The sequence below is a fragment of the Coptis chinensis genome, chromosome 4 (assembly GCF_015680905.1).
Source record: "Coptis chinensis isolate HL-2020 chromosome 4, ASM1568090v1, whole genome shotgun sequence".
Lineage (NCBI taxonomy): Eukaryota > Viridiplantae > Streptophyta > Magnoliopsida > Ranunculales > Ranunculaceae > Coptis > Coptis chinensis.
This window is the reverse complement of record NC_141459.1, coordinates 93694888-93704345: the sequence shown is the minus strand read 5'-3', so window position 1 is coordinate 93704345 and position 9458 is coordinate 93694888. Positions and strand designations below refer to the sequence as shown.

General features: G+C 36.0%; 1 long non-coding RNA gene across 1 annotated transcript; it reads left to right on the top strand.

Annotated features, from left to right (window-relative positions):
- The first annotated feature begins 2135 nt into the window (after positions 1-2135).
- LOC147505771 (uncharacterized) lies at positions 2136-3116 on the top strand. The gene is made up of 5 exons (XR_015220669.1): positions 2136-2230; positions 2357-2498; positions 2567-2786; positions 2876-2907; positions 2997-3116. It is a non-coding gene; the product is annotated as an uncharacterized LOC147505771 (long non-coding RNA).
- The last annotated feature ends 6342 nt before the right edge of the window (positions 3117-9458 follow it).

Sequence of the window (9458 nt, the reverse complement as noted above, 5' to 3'; positions counted from 1 at the left end):
AGTTCGGAATCATGTTGGGTTGAATCCAGAATGTTGGGCCAGAGTCTGGAAAGGTGATGGGCTGGATCTGAGTCCAGGAACACACCGAAGGTTGGGGGCCAAACATCGCCCCCTCTTTGTCATATGGATGAAAGCCATGTGGCAAAGAACGAGAAAAAACGCAAAAAACACTATTGTAAAAAAAATAAAACCCAATCCAGAGTAGACATTGTTTAACTAAATGGCAAAGATTCAGATCCAACATAAACTCAAGAAAACATTCAAACACTTAAAAAACTCTTTGTCATATGGATGAAAGCCATGTGGCAAAGAACAAGAAAAAAACGAAAAAAAATTTGTAAAAAAAAAAAAAAAACCCCAATCCATAATAGACATTGTTTGACTAAAGGGCAAAGATTCAGATCCAACATAAACTTAAGAAAACATTCAAACACTTAAAAAATGCATACATTTATCCAAGTGTTTGTGATGTGCATAAACCCAACATCTGAAATTGAGAAAGTCTTTTCTTATCTTTCTTCTTGTTTATTCTTGTTGAGAAATGGTAAATTTGACTACAAGGCGAAGGAAAGAAATTGGTGGCCAATTTCCTCGTGTCCACGGGTATCGAGAACTTTCTATATCAGCCATAAAAGTAAATTTTCAGTTTGGGGCTGACCTAAAACTCCGAAAGTTTAAAGATGTTGCCCAACCAATTGGCATTGATGATGTCGCCATGTGTTACCACCAATTATGTTATAAGTTAGAGCTTCCAATGTCGATGACAAATACCAGAATATTGTCAAAATGGGAGCTTGCACCTGGTCAAATGCATGTTGTGTATTACATGGTGTTAAAACGGATGTAAGCCTTAGAAGAAGTTTTCAAAATACCCTTTGGTTGTAACGAAATGATGGTTATCTGCAAGCCACAAATGAGAAGAGCTGGGAACCGATGTTTTTATGGTTTGAGTTTTGTAGATCCAAAGATCCAATTTTTTGGAAAACCTGAAAGCTTTAAAAATTGGGAGAAGCCAGCCTATAAAGTCTCTGGCAGTTGGAGGCTCGAAGGTTTCGAGGTTCGCAACAACTTCGTAGGTAAGTTTTCTTCTTCAAAACCTTATGTGTTTTCCGGACCGTATAGTCATATTTATACAAAATGATAACCTGAAAAATGGAAACAGGTATGAACGTGAAGATTAATCATCAACAACAGATCCCCGATGAAGCAACGAAACGACACCTGAAGTTTTATTATGAGCTTTATAAAAAAGAGAAAAACCTTTTTAACTTGTCTTGTTTCGATACTCACTACACCATATTCATTAGAAAAAGACAAAGATACCGACGCCTTATTTTTGTCATTTGCTCGCACGCACCACGTGCGTCATGGAAGAGCGTCGGAGTGGCCTATCAAAAAAGGAAAAAAAAAACCAAAAAAAAATATTTTTTTCTTATTTCAAAAAAAAAAAAAAAAAAAATATATATATATATATATATATATATATATATATATATATATATATATAGGCCTCCACTCTCTTTCTCTCTGGCGATTCTACTCAAATTGATAATGGAGATTTGATGATCCTCAAAATTCGACAATGGAGATTTTATCGATCCTTTTGCAAAGCGTGATTATTCAACAAATTGAATCGACAATGGAGAAGAAAGGTAATTTTTCTTCTCAAAATCTAGTTCACTCATTGTTTATGATTGTTGCGGTTGTTAAATCGAATTAGAAACCCTAGATTGTTGATTTTGATTTGAGTTATTTGGTTGTTGATGCTTTACTTCTGTTTAATTTATTTTGTAACTATGTAGTAACTTGTTGCTATTTGGGCTTTGATCGACACACTTTCGACGAAGTAGGCTCACACCGCCAAATTTGCTTGACTCGATTCACATGATAATTTTGATTCTTTATGAAACATAGAAGTTATGGTTTACTTTCACATTATAGAAGTTATAGTTTACTTTCACCCTCATTCTTTATGAAACATAGAAGTTATAGTTTATTTTGATTTTATATCTTATTGCTTGCTTCTGAGAGAATTGTAACTAGTTTGGAACTCACATTTACCAAAATTGTAAGGTCCCGCTAAATTCAAATTCAAATTCTTTTCTAAATTTGGTGCTTAACCCACTCACCAAACAATTCTCTCACTCTCACTCTATAACTATCTTCAACAACCAAGTGACCAACTCCAAAAAGAACACTCCATTCTCGGAGAGAGCTATTTATGTAAAGGGTACATTTTTGTTGTTGTTTTGTTATTTAAAACTTCAATCTTTTTTTAAATCGATTTGTACTTCATATGGGTTTTAGGCTTTGATTTGAAATTTTGAGTTCTTGGTTTTCTGACAATGTTTTAAAGTTAAGTGAAGAAAATGGAGAAAGATAAGAAAACATCATATGAAGATATATGTAAGCAAAGAATAGAGGAAAACAAGAAAAGAATGCAGGAAATCAGCCTTGTTAAACTTGCTCAAGATGTTCGTGACGCCTCTAAAAAGCCAGTAATTCTTCCTTTTCACTTTGCTCCATTACCGTTATTTTGTTTTTCAATCTTCTAATTGGATATGAGAGGAAGCAGGTGAGACCTCGACCCTTCTCGCAAAGAAATGACTGCTCTTGAACCAAGAAGATCATCTCGTATTGCTGAATTGCTAACTCCAGTATACGAAGAAAAGACTAGGGCTAAATTGCCAACTGGTGTATATGAAGGAAAGCCAGCTCCAGTAGCAATTATCGGAGAAAGAAGATCATCCAGTATTACTAAATTGGCAACTCCAGTATACAAAGAAGTGAGTCATTTTCTCTTCGACCCAAGTTACTCCCTTTATATCCACATTGCATTTTGAAGTTCACTTACCCCCAAATGTTCATTTTTCAGGATCCCACTGTTATCGAAGAAAGTCCTACGAGGTTTGTGGTTACATATATGTATTTAGAAGATTGTCTGATGGGATATAATGTGTAATGTACTTAATTTATCAAATCGGATTGTCAACGAGAGAGTATTCAGAGGAATCTAGGGTCAACCATGTGATAAAAATTGGTGGCGATTCTAGGGTCAACCCTGTGATGGAAAGAGTTGAGGACTTGAAGTCGAAACTTGAAAATGGTTGTCCTAGTTTAGTTAAACCAATGACCAGATCATACTTGAAAGGGGAAACCCGGGTGGTAAGCACAATTTCTTGTCGATTTCCGAAGTTGAATGATGATGACAGTTGTAAGTGAAATGATGATATTTAATTTAATTTATTTTTTAGTTTAAGTGAAATGATGATATGGTTTAGCAATTAGCACTTCAGCTCTCATTTGATTAACCTTTGCATGTTTAGCTTACTAACTTGATGCTTCCATTCTTGTTATCATGTGTGTATGTTTGGCTATTGTTGTTTATGTGTGTATGTTTGGCTAGAGAAAGCTACTTTTGTTACCAACAATGTTTCATTTGTTTCTTTCTTTGGTTTATCTTTGCAAATTTTTGGTATTGATGAGGAAAAATAAGTACCATTTTTCCGCTAGAAATTTTCTAGGGGGCCTTTGACAGAGTAGAAAAATGTTTACTAAAGAAAGTGGTGGTGACGACAATGTACAAAAGATCGGGTCGGTTGATTAACCTCAATATTTAAAATCCTTATCGTTATCTCACTTAGTTGTATAAAGAAGAGAGAACATTGCAGATCTTTTCGAAGTTGTTCACCTTTGAGTTTGACCCGACTAGTCTGAATTCAATAATAAGAAATCTTGTATATATTTGCATCGTCTGTCCATGATTTGAGATTTTAAGGTTATGTTGATGCGAAATCAATGTGGCTTGCTTCATATATCTGAATGACTAAATTTTAGAGGTTGGACATGGGAGGGATAAAAACTGAAAGAAATATGCACATGTTGTGCTTTTATCTTAAGTAAGTCTTTTATCTGAAAACAATGCAAATTTATTTGGATCTTGATCGATATTACGGATATATGGTCGGTTTAACTTCGATATGACCGGATGACTAATTAGGGAGGAGCTGATAAAGTCCGGGGTTTAGCCTTCTTTCATGGACCAATATTATGTATTGTTTAAATAAACTGTTTGTTTGCTTTGGTAGCTTAAAGCGAAGAACATTCATTTAGTTGGGTTCTCTTCATTTTCTTTGTTTAGTGTTAGGAGTTGAGTTCAAACTCTTTCTGATTACTTTGTATATAGTGCTTTTGTTGTCGTCATTTCTCCCATAATTTACCCTGTCATTATGCAAGTTTCCCCCCACGTTTTGTTTCATTCTTTCCTTAATGGTGTTTGGGTTAGGTGGAAAATGAATAAAGGAATAAAGTTGCATAATGAGCCATGCTGACGCCATTATATATTTACTAATCTTGTTGAGACAATTAGATTCATTTTGACAAGATACGAAGAAATCATAGTCTATGGCCAATATGCAAGATAACTGTTTTGCGGCTTTTGACAAGCAAATGAATGTATTGAGGATTAGCTGTTTTGCCGTGGACTAAGGATTAGCTGAAGTGGTTCGTAATTGCTGTGTTGGAAGGCTGAAGTCTTCCTTAAGCCCTCAATTTGTCACATCTTTAGAAGGAGCATTCTTTGTCAATGATTGACATGACCGTGGGCAGTTATGTTTAGAAGGAGATATTTGCTATAGGCTTAAATTCAGGTTCATTAGAACCTCATGTTGAAATCTCACTTCGAAGTTAAATTGAAAGTTCTCTACACGAGATTTTTAGAGTATTTAGATTTTTGTACAATTTAGATAATTGTAAGTGTATGAATTGAAATTTTAAGTTTAGAATTTTGTTGAGTGGTATGACTGTATTATTTAGTAGGTGTGGAAATGGAAAATAATTTGAATTTACTTATATTTGGCTTCCGTTGTTATTGTTGTATGAAGATGGGTCTCTTTAGGAAGAAATGTCCATTTTGTTTGGTTTTCTCTCTGTAGAATGGGCTTCTTTTAGCTCATTCAACGTTTTAAAAAAAAACATGAAAATTTGATAAAGGACGCACCTTTAGTGTGAAATAAAAAAAACGACTGCTAAAAAAAGGTCACCATCGGACACTTTAAAGTGTCGTTTTTTGAAAAAACTACGGCTCTTTGATGTCTTTTTTCAACTGTTCTGGTGTAGTGACTATAGTCGGTGAAATCTACCAGAAAATTGGTGAGAGAAAGATTTTGCAGAATGGAAAATTTGTAGATGTTGTCGATGTTGAAGATGAGCAAAATAGTGAGAATGGCGAGGAGAGTAAAGTGTCTGTTATGAATGCATCTCCAATCGCTGCCAGTTTTCCTCAAGAGCAATACTTGAATCTTGAATATCATGAAAAGGAAGGTGCTGAAGAGTTGGAGAGTCATGAATATAATCGAAATGAATGTGATGATCGCAATATTTTTGCAGGTACGGATTATTGGGCAGATGGTATTCCGTATGAGTTTAAGTTTTTAGAAGAGGCTGTAAATATTGATAGTTATGGTAGAATTTGTATGAAAGACGTCAGTCTTATTGATTGTGCATCTGTTGTAGGGAATGTACCCGTGGCAACACGGAAGCGTAGAAGAATGGTTTTATCTGATTCTGACGAAGAATATGAAGGTGTGAATGAAGCTTTGTTTGCACACAGCTTTGACTGTAACATAGACGCCGATATGGTGCATACACCTGTTTCAACACCTATAACCGACCTTATTTTGATAGCCTTAAAAGGTGATGTTGAGGAAGGTATGGATGAAACCGTTGGTTATGAAGAGGTAACATCTTTTGAAGGACCAAACTTGAACAATGATATTTGTGGTGTGAACAATGGCGATTGTATTCCAGTAACTTTCTGCCGGAATGCTGAGGAAAACATTATGAATCTTAACATAAATGCTTTAGGTAAGCGCAAAGTGGGTGAATATGAAATAAGGAATGAAGGAGTTCTGGGAATTGAGTGCTCGAAAAGGAGTGAAACAAAACATGTTGTAGATAAACTTTCTCTTTGTCCTTCAACAGGTGAACCGTCTAAGTGTCAAAGTGCTAAGAAGACCATTTGTCTGGTGATAGAAGTCTATTAGATGCCAAGATAGATGAAGTTAGGCGTCAAGCAGCCATGGTTAGTACCTTGTTGTTTTTGTTTTTTGTATCTTTCTGAAAATATTGTTTGTGCTAAAAAAATAATAATAATAATATATATATATATATATAATGTTGTGTGTAGGTTATGTGTGTCCCAGATGACTTGGTAAAGCTCCGTGCATAGGAGTTAAGTATACAAAATGCAAAAGAGATCGGCGACCAGGTCAGATTAGGTTTGTTGGCTAAAGAGTTGGAAAATCTTAAGTGTGTAAACCAAGGGTTGTTGGCTGAAATAGATTGTAACAGAAAAGTAATAGGAGAACTGGAGTTGAAGTGTCACGAAGCTAAAGGTGATTTCGATGCTCTTGTGAAAGAGGATACTCAACTGAAGGAGAAGAACAAAGTTATGGAGATGAATTATAATTTAGTTGAGGCAGATTAGAAAGTGGCACTTGAAGACAATGGTAAGCTGTTTAAAGAGAAAACCGAGACTGAACTGGAACTTGGCAAAATTTCCATGGAATTGTATTGAGTTAAGAAAGCAAATGATGAGCTTAAGAAGGATTTCAAGCAGTTACACGAGAAATATGTAAGAGAAGTTAGTGAGGTTCCTGACGGTTAGAAAATGCTTGTCAGAGGGATCATTGTAAAAAAAATAGTAAGGATATGTTTTATCTGAGTTTGGATTATAACTTACGTTATATATCTGGAAACAGATGCTGAAAAAGCTTTGTAGCTTTGTATCTTGTTTTTAGAAACTTGTAATGTTATGAGTGAAACGTATGAAGGAAATATCTTTAAATACCATGTGTCAAGGTTAAAAACATGCATGTGCTGATGCGTTTTAAAACAAGGTGTGGTGTGTATATTAAAAAGCTAAACTATAAATATGTGAACTTGAGGTAATTCGGTGAACTTGAGGTTATACAGTGTATACAACTAAAAAATGATAATGACTTATCTGTGAGCCATGGTAGTATCAGAGAGCAAATACCATTTGTTTTGTTGTCTTCTTGAGTCCGAAATAAGTAGTATTCACTAAAATTGTCTGAAACAGAATTATTATCAAGTTCATTTAAGATGTTAAGTTTGCCTTTGCAAACAGTGAAAATGTTGTCCGGAAACAAAATTATTTTGTGAGTGTTTGCATTTGGCTGTATAGGTGTGCATAAGCATGTGCTAACACTTAGATTCTTGTCCGGAAACAAACTTATGATGCGAGTGTCTGCACTCAGCTGTTTAAGTGCTTTGCTAGCACTTAATTTTTTGTCCGGAAACAAAACTTTTGCTGCGAGTGTCTGCACTCGGCTGTTTAAGTGCGCATTGCTAGCACTTAATTTTTTGTCCGGAAACAAACTTATGATGCGAGTGTCGTCACTCGGCTGTTTAAGTGCGTGTTTGCTAACACTTACAATTTTGTCTGGAAACGAAATTATTCTGCAAGTGTTTGCACTTGGTGGCTAAATGCGGGTCAGCACATAGACGTCAATTTTGTTCCAGAAACAAAATGTTAAAGGCTTGCGCCGAGGATTGCACTTGCTAGATGATGTAAAAAAGTATTAAGAAAAAATAAAGCATAATAGCAGATGGAGAAATTTTATTATTGATGAAAATCAAAATAGAGTTAACTAAAGACTAGTGGTAAAATTTATAAAGCCTTGTTGCATTCCAAAGCTTTGGAAGAAAATCTCCAGAAAGAGTTTTCAATACATAATAACCCTTAGGCCCTATTTTCTCCACAATAAAAGGACCTTCCCAAGCTTCTGACAGCTTGCCCCCTGACAGGTCATCTAATTATTTTCTCCGAAGTACCCAATCTCCTGGTTGGAATGTTCGCTGACAAACATTCTTGTCATTACTTTTTTTGACACTCTATTGATACTTTTCCAAATGTCGGAATGCCTCTTCTCTCTGCTCATCAATGAATTGTTTCTGGGAAGACAAAAATTCTTCATTATCATCAGAAATAACATTTTCAATTCGACTGGTGGGAGCCATGAGTTCAGTTGGCAATACTGCTTCTGTCCCATATGCCAGAGAAAAAGGAGTCATTCCTGTAGAAGTTTTGGGCGTGCTGCGGTATGCCCACAAAATAGCTGGTAATTCCTGTACCCATTTTCCTTTTGCTTCTTTAAGCCGCCTTTTCAAATTGGCTAGGAGAGACTTGTTAGTTGCTTTAGCTTGTCCATTTGCCTGTGGATGGTAAGGAGCCGAAAAATTATGTTGAATTTTGAAGGAGTCGCAAAATTGACGAATTGCATCAGAATCAAACTGTCTTCCATTGTCAGATACAATTACTGCTGGTATTCCATATCGACATATGATATCTCTCCAAATGAACTGTTTGACTTTGGAGGATGGAGTCTGCACGAGTGGAATCGCCTCAACCCACTTTGTGAAATAATCAGTGGCTGCAAGGAGCAATCGGAAATTTCCTGGTGCTTTGGGCAAAAGTCCAACAATATCTAGACCCCATTTAGCAAATGGCCAAGAACTCAGAACTGGAAACAATTCATTGGCAGGTAGATGGTTTGAGTTCGCATGCATTTGACATTGTACACAAGTTTGACTGTATAACTTGGCTTGGTTCTGCATTCCAGGCGACCAATAACCCTGAGTGAGTGCTCTATGTGCCATACTACGCCCTCTAATATCATTGCCGCAAATGCCCTTATGCAACTCTTCCAAAATAAAGTAACCTTGTTCAGATGTAAGGTAACGGAGCAACGGAGATAAATTATGCTTCCTATATAGCTGGATATGTCCTGCCAATGGAAGAATGGAAAACTTGAATGATGTTCGGAGTATGTAATCAGCAAGTTTCTTGTCTTTAGGGAGAGTCTGGTGTTGCAGGTACTCTATGTAAGGAACGCGCCAATCATTTATACTGGGAATATGCTCTACATCTATTAGTGATTGTTGTTGGTCAGGATCTAGCATTTCATCATGGTTCGGACTGGACATTTCACTATCAATGTTGTCCCCAGTGATTTCTACTTCCTCGCGAATCTTTTTCTTTGACCGGACTGCATAAGAGGCTTGTGCATAGTACAATACTTGTAGTGTTAAACATTCATCAACATATATTTTTCTGTGGTTGAGAGTGGTGAAGTCGATGTTGGGTTGCTCCTAATATTCAACTTGTATCGTCTGTGCTTCCTTGCAATTTGTAGTTGCTGAAAGATAAGTTAAAGCATCTGCATGCCTCACATCATTCCTTGATTTCTTTGTGATAGATACAGATCTTAATCTTCTTACTAAAGAATGAATAACATCTAGATACGCAGCCATTCTTTCATCCTTAGCTCTATATATACCTCCAAATTGGTTGGTGATTAATTTGGAGTCTGTGAAAATGGCAATATCAGTCGTCCCCAAATCAATAGCTGTCTTCGTACCGAAAATTGTTGCTT